Below are 14,707 nucleotides of genomic sequence, written 5' to 3' on the forward strand. Positions count from 1 at the left end.
TCTCCGAGGAACTGTTTATACCAAGGAAGGTGACGGTCACAAGGGGGCAATTTCTGCGTCTGGAGGTGAGAAGGTTTTTCCACCAACATACAGTAGAAGAGGATTCTTTACTGTTAGGGCATTGAGAATCTGGAATTCCTTGCCTGAGGAGGTGGTGATGGCGAATTCAGTCGAGGGGTTCAATAGAGGCCTGGATGTCTTCCTGGAGCATAATAATATTGTATCTTACAGTTATTAGGTTCTTTAGAAGAACGTAGATCTGGGGATTTATTCTGAAGGAATATAGGCTGAACTGGATGGACAAATGTCTCTTTTCGGCCTTGCTAACTATGTCACTATTTTACTGTATGGAGCCATTATATGGTGTCATTATACCGCATGAAGCACTATATGGGGCCATTATTCTGCAGGGAGCAATATCTGGGGCATCTTTACTGTATGTAGAATTGTGTGGGGCCATTATACTGTATGGAGCATTATATGGGGCCCATTAAATACAGTGTTCAGGAGAATTATATGTGGCAATATATGGGGCCCATTATACTGTATGAAGCACTATGGGGCCATTATTCTGCATGGAGCAATATATGGTGCCACTAGACTGTGTGGAGGATTATACTACATGGAGCAATATATGGGGCATTCTATATTGTATGGAGCAAAAATTAGGCCAATTATACTATATGAAGCAATAAATGGGGCCCATTATACTGTATGGTGCATTATATGGGGCCATTATGCTCTATGGAGCATTATATGGATCCATTATACTGTATGGAGCATTATATGGGGCTCGTTATACTGTATGGAGCCATATATGGGGGCCATAATACTGTATGTAGGACTATGTGTTGCCCATATACTGTTTGGAGGACTATGTGGTGCGCGTTTACTGTTATGAGGACTATGTGGTGCCCATATATTGTATGGAGGACTATATGGCGCCCATATACTGTATGGAGGACTATATGGCGCCCATATACTGTATGGAGGACTATGTGGCGCCCATATACTGTATGGAGGAATATGTGGTTCCCATTTATTGTACTACACCAGTATTTCTTATCTGTGCATAAGGAATCGTGATATGTGTTAAAGGGGTACACTGAGGCTCTTTCGCCCAAGGCCCACAAAAACCTAGAGCCGGCCCTGGTGACAATGCACATCAAGATAAATGCGAGCTGCAACTGTGACAGAGCACTGTGTTCTATGACAGATCGTGCATCAACATCACATATCAGTTATGTTAAATGACTGCCAGCCCATCAGAGGCCACATGCTCACACCTGCAGCCTTTGATAGGCCGGCGGCCTTTCATTGTTACTGCTGTGATGTCAGCACACGGTCTGTCACAAAGCAAAGCACCCGGTCACAGCTGCAATCCAGTTTAGTGACCACGCCAAATATGATACCACAAGAAGATGCCAAGGAGCACAGGAAGTTGAGAAGCATTCCCCCTCTGTGATTGGGCAAGGTAGTGGACATAGGGGCTCATGTAAGGGCCCAGAATGGGGACATTATTAAAGTGGACAAAGGGGCCCAGAATGGGGTGACAAAGGGGCCTGAGATGGGGACATTATTACTGGAAGGGGCCCAGGATGGGTACCTTATTAAAGTAAACATTGGGGTCCAGAATGGGGATACTAACCCCTTCCTCACCGATGACGGAATAGTACGTCATCGGTAAGGATCCCCTGCTTTGAGGTGGGATCCGGCGGTGAGCCCATCTCAAAGCCGCGGCATGTCAGCTGTTATAAACAGCTGACATGTGCCCGCAATAGGCGCGAGCGGAATCGCCATACGCCCGCGGCTATTAGTTAAATCCCGCTGTCAAAGCTGACAGGGGGAATTTAAATAACACTTCCGGCCGCCGACCCCGTCACATGATCGAGACCTCTATGGTTGTTGCAGGCAGTTTGCTTTGAGAGCCACCCGGTGACCGGCGCTCAAAGCACTGCAGTAAATCTGCTACATATGGGCCTAAGGAGGCTATTGAAGCATGCCAAAAGTTAAAAAACAATGTTTAAAAATAAAAAAAACTAAGTTCAAATCACCCCCCCTTCGCCCCAATCAAAATAAAACAATAAAAAAAAATTCACACATACACATAGTAGGTATCACCGCGTTCAGAATCGCCCGATCTATCAATAAAAAAAAGCATTAACCCGAACGCTAAACGGCGTAGCGAGAAAAAAATTCAAAATGCCAGAATTACGGTTTTTAAGGTCGATGCGACATTACATTAAAATGCAATAACGGGCAATCAAAAGAACGTATTTGCACAAAAGTTGTATTGTTAAAAACATCAACCCGGCACGCAAAAAATAAGCCCTCAACCGACCCCAGATCACGAATAATGAAGACGCTAAAGAAAATTGCGCAATTTTTTTTTTTTTTTTAGCAAACTTTGGAATTTATTTTTACTACTTAGATAAAAGAGAACATAGACATGTTTGGTGTGTATGATCTGTAATGACCTGGAGAATCATAATTGCAGGTTAGATTTAGCATTTAGTGAACCTAGCAAAAAAGACAAACAAAAAACAAGTGTGGGATTGCACTTTTTTTGCAATTTCACCGCACTTGGAATTTTTTTCCCATTTTCAAGTACACGACATGGTAAAACCAATGGTGTCGTTTAAAAGTACAACTCGTCCCGCAAAAAAAATAAGCCCTCACATGGCCATATAGACGGAAAAATAAAAAAGTTATGGCTCTGGAAAGAAGGGGAGCGAAAAACAAAAAAAGCGCTGGGAGTTAAGAGGTTAAATAAAGGGGCACAGGATCTGGGACCCTACTAAATAAAGGGGTGACATAATTAGTGTATGGAAGTCAGGATGAGGAACATACATTATCGGTTTATGGTGGCAAGTGGGGACATAATTACGGTAGGGGCCAATCAGGTAACATTAATACAAAATGGGAGTCGTGTTACCGTGCAGGGCAGAACTATGTCTCTTTTTTCTTCATCTGACCTAGTGTAGAAGTTGGGGAAAAAAGTGGGAAATGTGCTCTGGAAGCAATTAGCTCTAGATAACTGCCTAATTTTCTGCATAGACTTGGCTGGAAGAAGTGATCGCGATCTACACTGGATGAAGAAGAAAAGTGAAGATGAAGGACTTCAACCACAAAAGTCACTGGAGAGTCAGTGTGTTACTTGTACACTTACACTATATACAGACCTCCTGTGTATGTCACTGACGGTCATTGTATTACCTGCACATTAGATTTGTGAAGGGTTAAAACTAAAATCAGAGCTGAAGTTTTGTTTTATCCATTCTCTGAAGGTTTCATTTCTTCATTTTTGTTGCTTTAAGATAAATTTTTGTAATTGGCAAGGGCTGTCATGAAACAAGACTGTTCCCATCAGGTGCAAAGATAAGGGAGGCGGGGGTGTAAAACTCTGAAGAATATGCCATTATACTACTTTTTACGCTATTTAGGTACGGACATATATGCAGTTTCGGTTTTCTTGCAATATTATTGGCTTACAAAGTGAAGCATTACCATGATGTTATTGGTACTTGAGAACCTTGTATAATTAAGCAAAAGATTATAAAAGATGTGACTAAAATAAAGGGGCTTAGTGATCTGCCTCGATCCTCCTGTACAGAGACCCCAGTCTCGGTGTGGTCATTTGAGTTGCTAGCAACACTGTGGAATAATTTGGAAATCACTGGATCAACCGTGAAGGGTTAATTTAGCCCTCCCAAAATAGCTACCTCGACATATTCATAGCTCCTGTGTATATTGTCACTGGTGAGTCACGGTATTACCTGTACACTAAGGCTGTGTGCCCACGTAAGCGTTTAAGCGTTTTTACCGGCAAAAACGCTTAAAAATCACTTAAAAGAAGCATCCCATTCATTTTAATGCATTCTGCACTTTTTGTGCATATTGATGCATTTTTTTCCTCGAAAAAAACGCATCGCGGTAAAAACCACAGCATGCTCATTAATTTTGCGGAAAAGTCCGCGTTTTTAGCTATTTTCTGAGACTGGGGACGCGCGGAAAAAACACGCGTTTTCTGGGAAGGAGTCCGGTTTTCATGCAGAAATTTTCTGCATACGTGGGCACATAGCCTGACACTGTATTATGTACAGAGTTCCTGTGTATAATGTCACTAGTGATTACTGCATTACCTATACACTATATACAGAACTCCGGTGTATAATTGCACCAGTAGTAATATTGGTGTTATTAGTATTGTGGTTTTTATTAATGATCAGTATTGTAGTACTCAGTCACTATGTGGTGGTAATATGTGATCCGGTTGTATTTCTATCTTGGATGTGGTATTATTCGGTCACTATGCGGTATTAATATGTGATCTGGTCATGGTGTGGCAGTATTTGTCACCTGTATGTGGTATTATTCGGTCACTATGTGGTGGTAATATGTGAACCGGTCATGGTGTGATGGTATTTGTTCCGTTATGTGGTATTATTTGGTCACTTTGTGGTGGTAATATGTGATTTTGTCATGTGTGGTAGCATTTGTTCCTTTTATGTGGTATTATTGGTCTTGGTATAGAGGATTACGTGGTGTATGGAAGTCACTTGTTCTCTCTGATATCAATAAAGGAGAAGATGCTAGAATCTGTTCAGTTTGTGACTATCCGCCATTTTCTTGTAGTGTTCTGGCTGCTGGTCTTTCTCCCCTGGTGCTGGGATTGTCTTGGGTCAGGTGATTGTATCACCCTTTATTTACATGCATCTTGACTCCCATTGCTGGACAACGGTGTTAATTAGCTTGAGTTCTAGCTTGGAGCTTTGCCTTCTGTTTTTTTAATTAGTGCAGTTCTGGGACCTCTGGTTCTGCTAGTCTTAGTCTCTGTTTTCAGTTTGCTTCTGCAGCCTTCTCTTAGGAGGGGACCCGTTTTTGTACCCAGTCCTGCGTAGGGTATCAGCCTAGTCGCAGTGCAGGGTCAGTTTTCCCCCCTCCTACCCTAGTCCTGTGCTGCAGAACCGTAACAGAAGATTCTTGATTTCCAATACAGATTAAATACTTGGACCTTGCTGTCCCATGACTATTATACAGAAGCAAATATGCACTTACAGGGGTTCTATGGTGAAAACAAGTAATCACCTATCCTAAGGCCATGTTCACACATTTAGTACAGTGGGGCAAAAAAGTATTTAGTCAGTCAGCAATAGTGCAAGTTCCACCACTTAAAAAGATGAGAGGCGTCTGTAATTTACATCATAGGTAGACCTCAACTATGGGAGACAAACTGAGAAAAAAAAATCCAGAAAATCACATTGTCTGTTTTTTTTCATTTTATTTGCATATTATGGTGGAAAATAAGTATTTGGTCAGAAACAAAATTTCATCTCAATACTTTGTGATATATCCTTTGTTGGCAATGACAGAGGTCAAACGTTTTCTGTAAGTCTTCACAAGGTTGCCACACACTGTTGTTGGTATGTTGGCCCATTCCTCCATGCAGATCTCCTCTAGAGCAGTGATGTTTTTGGCTTTTCGCTTGGCAACACGGACTTTCAACTCCCTCCAAAGGTTTTCTATAGGGTTGAGATCTGGAGACTGCCTAGGCCACTCCAGGACCTTGAAATGCTTCTTACGAAGCCACTCCTTCGTTGCCCTGGCGGTGTGCTTTGGATCATTGTCATGTTGAAAGACCCAGCCACGTTTCATATTCAATGCCCTTGCTGATGGAAGGAGGTTTGCACTCAAAATCTCACGATACATGGCCCCATTCATTCTTTCATGTACCCGGATCAGTCGTCCTGGCCCCTTTGCAGAGAAACAGCCCCAAAGCATGATGTTTCCACCACCATGCTTTACAGTAGGTATGGTGTTTGATGGATGCAACTCAGTATTCTTTTTCCTCCAAACACGACAAGTTGTGTTTCTACCAAACAGTTCCAGTTTGGTTTCATCAGACCATAGGACATTCTCCCAAAACTCCTCTGGATCATCCAAATGCTCTCTAGCAAACTTCAGACGGGCCCGGACATGTACAGGCTTAAGCAGTGGGACACGTCTGGCACTGCAGGATCTGAGTCCATGGTGGCGTAGTGTGTTACTTATGGTAGGCCTTGTTACATTGGTCCCAGCTCTCTGCAGTTCATTCACTAGGTCCCCCCGCGTGGTTCTGGGATTTTTGCTCACCGTTCTTGTGATCATTCTGACCCCACGGGGTGGGATTTTGCGTGGAGCACCAGATCGAGGGAGATTATCAGTGGTCTTGCATGTCTTCCATTTTCTAATTATTGCTCCCACAGTTGATTTCTTCACTCCAAGCTGGTTGGCTATTGCAGATTCAGTCTTCCCAGCCTGGTGCAGGGCTACAATTTTGTTTCTGGTGTCCTTTGACAGCTCTTTGGTCTTCACCATAGTGGAGTTTGGAGTCAGACTGTTTGAGGGTGTGCACAGGTGTCTTTTTATACTGATAACAAGTTTAAACAGGTGCCATTACTACAGGTAATGAGTGGAGGAAAGAGGAGACTCTTAAAGAAGAAGTTACAGGTCTGTGAGAGCCAGAAATCTTGATTGCTTGTTTCTGACCAAATACTTATTTTCCACCATAATATGCAAATAAAATGAAAAAAAAAACAGACAATGTGATTTTCTGGATTTTTTTTTCTCAGTTTGTCTCCCATAGTTGAGGTCTACCTATGATGTAAATTACAGACGCCTCTCATCTTTTTAAGTGGTGGAACTTGCACTATTGCTGACTGACTAAATACTTTTTTGCCCCACTGTATTTGGTCCGTATTTTACATCAGTATTTGTAATCCAAAACCAGGAGTGGGGGATAAATACAGAAGTGGTGACGTGTTTCTACTATACTTTTCCTCTGATTGTTCCACTCCTGGTTTTGCACTTACAGATCCTGATGTAAAATAATGAACGAGTCTAAAGGATAAGTGATAAGTTATAGATTGGTGGGGTCCGATCTGCAGAATGTGCAACTTATAACCCCATTACTATGGAGCGGCATGTACAAATCAATATCTGATCCATTCATTCCCTAAGGGGCTGCACTTTAAAATGGGGATAAAAGTGTCCAGTCAGGGATGGAGATTCCCAGTTCTTCCTATCGGTGCGGATTCAAATGGTCAATAAATTATCACCTACCTAACCTGAGGATCAGTGATCACTTGTTTTCAATAAATTACTCTTTAATGCAAACTGCCGTAATGGTACATCCCAGTTATGGGGGCACACAGGAGATGTGCAGGAGACCCCAGTGTTTTACCGTCAATGCTCCACTATATCAGTGGTAATGGATAACAGGAATTTGCAGACAGCTGTAGAGATTGCCCCTAGAGTCCATTCCCCTGGTGGGACCCACACACCCCAGTTAAACATGTCCCCATATGTAACTGTTACCACAGTAATTGTAGATTCCTTACTGAGATAACAAAGGAGCGGCCGTCTGTCTCCTGCTCACCAGATACATGTTATTAACAGTTATCAGTGCATTATATAATGTTACTGCCCCCTGTGCCCAGTAATGGAGGGGTTACTGCCCCCTGTGCCCAGTAATGGAGGGGTAACCGGCCCCTGTGCCCAGTAATGGAGGGGTTACCGCCCCCTGTGCCCAGTAATGGAGGGGTTACTGCCCCCTGTGCCCAGTAAGGGAGGGGTTACCGCCCCCTGTGCCCAGTAATGGAGGGGTTACCGCCCCCTGTGCCCAGTAATGGAGGGGTTACTGCCCCCCCCTGTGCCCAGTAATGGAGGGGTTACTGCTCCCTGTGCCCAGTAAAGGAGGGGTTACTGCTCCCTGTGCCCAGTAATGGAGGGGTTACTGCCCCCTGTGCCCAGTAATGGAGGGGTTACCGCCCCCTGTGCCCAGTAATGGAGGAGTTACCGCCCCCTGTGCCCAGCAATGGAGGGGTAACCGCCCCCTGTGCCCAGTAATGGAGGGGTTACCGCCCCCTGTGCCCAGTAATGGAGGGGTTACCGCCCCCTGTGCCCAGTAATGGAGGGGTTACTGCCCCCTGTGCCCAGTAAGGGAGGGGTTACCGCCCCCTGTGCCCAGTAATGGAGGGGTTACCGCCCCCTGTGCCCAGTAATGGAGGGGTTACCGCCCCCTGTGCCCAGTAATGAAGGGGTTACCGCCCCCTGTGCCCAGTAATGAAGGGGTTACCGCCCCCTGTGCCCAGTAATGAAGGGGTTACCGCCCCCTGTGCCCAGTAATGGAGGGGTTACCGCCCCCTGTGCCCAGTAATGGAGGGGTTACTGCCCCCTGTGCCCAGTAATGGAGGGGTTACTGCCCCCTGTGCCCAGTAATGGAGGGGTTACCGCCCCCTGTGCCCAGTAATGGAGGGGTTACCGCCCCCTGTGCCCAGTAATGGAGGGGTTACCGCCCCCTGTGCCCAGTAATGGAGGGGTAACCGCCCCCTGTGCCCAGTAATGGAGGGGTTACTGCCCCCTGTGCCCAGTAATGGAGGGGTAACCGCCCCCTGTGCCCAGTAATGAAGGGGTAACCGCCCCCTGTGCCCAGTAATGAAGGGGTTACCGCCCCCTGTGCCCAGTAATGGAGGGGTTACCGCCCCCTGTGCCCAGTAATGGAGGGGTTACTGCCCCCTGTGCCCAGTAATGAAGGGGTTACTGCCCCCTGCCTCAAGTAATGGAGGGGTTACTGCCCCTTGTGCCCAGTAATGGAGGGGTTACCGCTCCCTGTGCCCAGTAATGGAGGGGTTACTGCCCCCTGTGCCCAGTAATGGAGGGGTTACCGCCCCCTGTGCCCAGTAAGGGAGGGGTTACCGCCCCCTGTGCCCAGTAATGGAGGGGTTACCGCCCCCTGTGCCCAGTAATGGAGGGGTTACCGCCCCCTGTGCCCAGTAATGAAGGGGTTACCGCCCCCTGTGCCCAGTAATGGAGGGGTTACCGCCTCCTGTGCCCAGTAATGGAGGGGTTACTGCCCCCTGTGCCCAGTAATGGAGGGGTTACTGCCCCCTGTGCCCAGTAATGGAGGGGTTACCGCCTCCTGTGCCCAGTAATGGAGGGGTTACTGCCCCCTGTGCCCAGTAATGGAGGGGTAACCGCCCCCTGTGCCCAGTAATGGAGGGGTTACCGCCCCCTGTGCCCAGTAATGGAGGGGTAACCGCCCCCTGTGCCCAGTAATGGAGGGGTAACCGCCCCCTGTGCCCAGTAATGGAGGGGTAACCGCCCCCTGTGCCCAGTAATGAAGGGGTTACTGCCCCCTGTGCCCAGTAATGGAGGGGTAACCGCCCCCTGTGCCCAGTAATGAAGGGGTTACTGCCCCCTGTGCCCAGTAATGGAGGGGTTACCGCCCCCTGTGCCCAGTAATGGAGGGGTTACCGCCCCCTGTGCCCAGTAATGGAGGGGTTACTGCCCCCTGCCTCAAGTAATGGAGGGGTTACTGCCCCTTGTGCCCAGTAATGGAGGGGTTACCGCTCCCTGTGCCCAGTAATGGAGGGGTTACTGCCCCCTGTGCCCAGTAATGGAGGGGTTACTGCCCCCTGTGCCCAGTAATGGAGGGGTTACTGCCCCCCCCTGTGCCCAGTAATGGAGGGGTTACTGCCCCCTGTGCCCAGTAATGGGGAATCTCCAGCACCTACCTCCACCTGCAGAGCCGCACTCCACATATATGGCTGCTCTGTGCGCACAGGACCTGGGATGAGGTCACAGGAGGGGAGGAGTCAGGGGTCACATGATCAGGGGCCTCAGTGTATGCAGGACTCTGCTGTGCTGGTTGTCATGGTGCTGGATGAGGGGAAGTTTCTGTGTGGGGTCAGGAGAGGTTTAGGCTAAGTTCACACGTATCGGAACTCTCGCGGAAATTACCGCGAGAATTCCAGAATTCCATTCCGCGGGAAAATCGCATTTTAAATTCCCGCGATTTTCCCGCGGAAAAACTAGCATTTTGCAGGCGTATTTAGCTTGCAAAATGCTAGCGTTTTCCAAGCGATCTGTAGCATCGCTTGGAGAACTGATTGACAGGTTGGTCACACTCGTCAAACAGTGTTTGACGAGTGTGACCAACTTTTTACTATTGAGGCTGCTTATGCGACATCAGTAGTAAAAGATAGAATGTTAAAAAAAAAAAAAAAAATCAATCAAAATCAAATCAAATCAAATTTATTATCGCCAAGTACATATTACATATATACAAGGAATTCTTTGTGGCAAAGAGGCAACATAATATATAATAACAGATACAACAAGTAACATCTAACAAGACAGATACAGTATATAGTCTACACATGACGATTTAATTGTTGAACAGAGAGTGGATAGAAGCTGTTCATATGGCGGTTGGTGCTGCATTTGGGGACTCTGAAGCGACGTCCTGAAGGGAGTAGTTGGAATGAGGAGTGTCCCGGGTGAGAGGGATCGGATGAAATTTTCAATGCGTGGGATCGAATACTCTTATCATAAAGATCCTGGATTTTAGGCAGGGGGGAGCCTATAATTCTCTCTGCTGTTCTGAAAGTCCTTTGTAAGCGGAGTTTGTCATGCGCAGTGGCTCCCCCATACCAGACTATCAGAGAGGAACAAATCACAGATCTGATGACAGCATTAAAGAATAAGATCAGCAGATTCTTAGACAAACCATATCTTTTCAGCTGACGCAGGAAGAACATCCTCTGTTGTGCTTTTCTTATAACAGCAATATAAAATGGTGTTATTCTTACCTTCCGACGTCCCACGCATCCGTTCCCAGTAATCCTTTGCGAGCGATGACGTCGCGTGAATGACCGCGAGACTTCGCGATCCCGCAAGAACGGACGTCATCGCGGGCATTTTCGCAAAGGATTACTGGGAACGGGAGCGTGGAGAGAGGCGGGAAGGCTGCGCAGGATGTCGGAAGGTAAGAATAACACCATTTTTTATTTTAAATTCTATTTTTTACAGGGATATGGTACCCAGAGCCCGGAGGACAGTCTCCTCTCCTCCGGACCGTGGGTACCATCCGCAATTGTTCTGCTTACTTTCCGCATGTTGTGCACAGTCACATGTGGGAAGTAAGCGGAACAAGGCATTCCTATGGGTGCGGGATCGCCGCGATTCCACTAAATTAATGAGCATGCTGCATTCTTTACCGCAAAGCGATTCCGCCGCGGTAAAAACCGCAGCATTAGCACAGCATTGCGGAATCCCATAGGAATGCATGGGATGCTTATTTTTCACGTTTTCGCGGCGGAAACGCGAAAAAAACGCCACGTGTGAACTCAGCCTTACAGTGTTGATGTAGCAGAGCCGTGTGTGTACAAGGTGTACGGAGCGGAGCCGTGTGTGTACGAGGTGTACAGAGCGGAACCGTGTGTACACGAGGTGTACGGAGCGGAGCCGTGTGTGTACGAGGTGTACGGAGCAGAGCCGTGTGTACGAGGTGTACGGAGCGGAGCCGTGTGTGTATGAGGTGTACGGAGCAGAGCCGTGTGTGTACAAGGTGTACGGAGCGGAGTTGCATGTGTACAAGGTGTATGGAGTGGAGCCGTGTGTGTACGAGGTGTATGGAGCGGAGCCGCGTGTGTAGCAGGTGTACGGAGTGGAGCCGCCTGTGTACGAGGTGCACGGAGCAGAGCCGTGTGTGTACCAGTTGTACGGAGCGGAGTCGTGTGTGTACGAGGTGTACGGAGCGGAGTCGTGTGTGTACGAGGTGTACGGAGCGGAGCAGTGTGTACGAGGTGTATGGAGCAGAGCTGTGTATGTACGAGGTGTGCGGAGCGGAGCCGCGTGTGTACGAGGTTTATGGAGCAGAGCTGTGTGTGTACAAGGTGTATGGAGTGGAGCCGCGTATGTACGAGGTGTACGGAGCGGAGCCATGTGTGTACGAGGTGTACGGAGCGGAGCTGTGTATGTACGAGGTGTACGGAGCGGAGCCGCGTGTGTACGAGTGTATGGAGCAGAGCTGTGTGTGTACGAGGTGTATGGAGCGGAGCCGCATGTGTACCAGGTGTGCGGAGCGGAGCCGCCTGTGTACGAGGTGTACAGAGCAGAGCCGTGTACAAGGTTATGGAGTGGAGCCGTGTGTGTACGAGGTGTACGGAGCGGAGCCGTGTGTGTACGAGGTGTAAGGAGTGGAGCCGCGTATGTACGAGGTGTACGGAGCGGAGCCGCGTGTGTACGAGGTGTACGGAGCGGAGCCATGTGTTAGGGTCGGCGGAACACACCAAATATAAATAATAGTAGGTGTGTTCGCCGCCCGGGGTCCACCGTGCGGTAGATGACAAGACCGCTGCTGAACAATGGCAGATGCACCTAGTAGGTGCAGGACTGCGCTCGGGTTAACGTCACCCAAACGCTAAAGCAAAGGCACAGGCCCTGTTAGCGTCACAGAGACATGCGTGTGGCGTCGCAGCCGCGAACACCAATAGTTGCTGTTGCTACAGCGCAGCGGCAGAGAAAAGCCGCAAGCGTCGGCGCCGAGGACCGGGCGCCGACGGACGCTAGTGTAGGTGTGGAGCAAGTGGCGTGTAGCTTGCCACAACCCTGGAGCTGACTATTCACACTCGGTCACCACTCGTAATATCAGAGGGTAGGGGTTTCAAATGAGTCAGACACCAGTCCATACATCCATCACCATACACACACAGAATAATATGCTACACTACCGCATCGCCGAGCCGCCATGCGTGCTTTTTATAGCGATGCGCTTCCGGTACCTTCCATTAGCTTGGGAAGGACCAATCAGATCCGAAATAGGACCTGAGCATGTGACCCCTGCTCTCCAGTGAGAGGTCAAGTTGCGGGCATGCCCAGTAGCACGGCATGAGGACTTAGCCTCAGGAGCAGTTCCCTGCAGAGCAGGTTGCGCTGCTATTGCTGCACCAGAGGTGGCAGCAACATCCAGGCTGTCAGAGCGAGTCTGAGCAGCAAGCCTGGCTCGCCGTGATTGCTGAGCAGGAGTCCGAGTGGTCGGAGGAGAATGGGAGACCGCAGGATGTCTGGCTCTAGATTCCCGCTGTGCAGTGCCAAGAATCCGACGCCTAACATTACCGCCGCCTCGCTGCGCTCAATGGCCGCGATCAGGAGCGGTGCATGAAAGTTTTCCACCGGCTCCCAAGTCCGAGCCTCGGGACCATGACCCCTCCAGTCCACCAAATAAAATTTTTTGCCACGGACAAACCTGCGCCCCACGATGGCGTTAACCTCAAACTCGTCAGACGATAAGTCTGATGACCCGGCAGGTGACTCAGGAAACCGGATCATGTGAACTGGTTTGAGGAGGGACACATGGAACACGTCCAAAATGGCCAAATGTGGAGGAAGAGCCAGGCGGTAGACCACTGAGCTAAGTCGCTCAAGGACCTTGAATGGTCCAATGTATCGCGGTGCAAACTTGGGAGACTCGACCCGTAGTTTAATATTTCGGGTAGAGAGCCATACCATGTCGCCAGGGGAGAAGCTTGGCGCGGGCCGCCGATGCATGTCGGCGGACGCCCTCATCCTTTCTTTAGATGCCCGGATAGCATCCTGAGTGCGATCCCAAATGTCCCGGGCCTCCACTGCCCAGTCTGCCACCCTGGAGTCAGTGGAGGACACTGGCATCGGGACAGGGACGCGTGGATGTTGACCGTAGTTTAAGAGGAAGGGCGTCTGTCCAGTGGAATCAGCCACCGCATTGTTTAGGGCAAATTCAGCCCAAGGTAGCAAGGATGCCCAGTCATCCTGCCTGGCAGAGACAAAATGCCGTAGATAGGTGACCAAGGTTTGATTGGCTCTCTCGACCAAGCCATTCGTCTCGGGATGGTAGGCGGAGGACAGATTTAGCTCGATGCTGAGTAGGCTGCAGAGCTCCCTCCAAAACCGAGACGCAAACTGGGGACCTCGGTTACTCACGATTTTGTCCCTCATGCCATGCAAACGGAATACGTGCTTAATAAACAAAGTGGCCAGACCTCGAGCGGAAGGCAGGCGTGCGAGTGGCACCAGGTGCACCATTTTGGAAAAATGGTCGGTGACCACCCAGATGACCGTACTGCCACCAGACTTGGGCAGGCCAACTATGAAATCCATGCCAACCATCTCCCATGGTCTATCCGCCACTGGCAGGGGAAACAACAGCCCCGCCGGCCTCTGTCTAGAGGGTCTGTTCCGAGCACACGAAACACATGCTTGCACGTATTCCTTGACATCTCGAGCCATATGTGGCCACCAATATGACCTTGCCAGGAGTTCGGCGGTCCGTTTATTACCAAAATGGCCACCCATCCTGGAGGCATGTGCCCAGGCGAGGACCTCCGGCCGTAGCTGAGGAGGCACCAAGGTCTTTCCCGGTGGTACCGACTCGAGAGCAACTGGAGCCACGGTCGTAAAACTCTCCGGCGGGAGAATTAACCGAGGCTCAGCTTCTCCTTCTTCCGCTGAGACCACTGAACGTGAGAGAGCATCCGCACGGACGTTCTTCTCTCCAGAGAGGTAGTGGAGGGTGAAGCTGAATCGGGAAAAGAAGAGCGACCACCTGGCCTGACGGGAATTCAGGCGTTGGGCCGTCTGTAGATAGACCAGGTTTTTATGGTCCGTATATACCTGAAAGGGAAACCGGGCTCCCTCCAGGAGATGTCTCCACTCAGAGAAAGCCAACTTCATGGCTAGCAGCTCCCTGTCGCCGATGGAGTAATTTTTCTCCGCCGGTGAGAAGGTTTTGGAATAGAAGAAGCAGGGATGCTTCCGACCTTGAGCATCCTTTTGATAAAGGACTGCTCCTGCACCGATGGAAGAAGCGTCTACCTCAAGGATAAACGGCTTATCCACATCGGGACGA

General features: G+C 49.1%; 1 protein-coding gene across 1 annotated transcript in view; it reads right to left on the reverse strand.

Annotated features, from left to right (window-relative positions):
* LOC141052905 (uncharacterized) overlaps positions 1 to 9,679 on the reverse strand; it is a 28,652-nt gene extending 18,973 nt beyond the window's left edge. Inside the window, exon 1 of the mRNA XM_073550222.1 lies at positions 9,555 to 9,679. The gene's annotated coding sequence lies outside the window, so the exon portion shown is untranslated. The remainder of the gene's footprint in view (positions 1 to 9,554) is intronic.
* Positions 9,680 to 14,707: the final 5,028 nt, after the last annotated feature.

The sequence above is a fragment of the Dendrobates tinctorius genome, unplaced genomic scaffold (genome assembly GCF_039654945.1).
Source record: "Dendrobates tinctorius isolate UK_male_01 unplaced genomic scaffold, ASM3965494v1 ptg000164l, whole genome shotgun sequence".
Classification (NCBI taxonomy): Eukaryota; Metazoa; Chordata; class Amphibia; order Anura; family Dendrobatidae; genus Dendrobates; species Dendrobates tinctorius.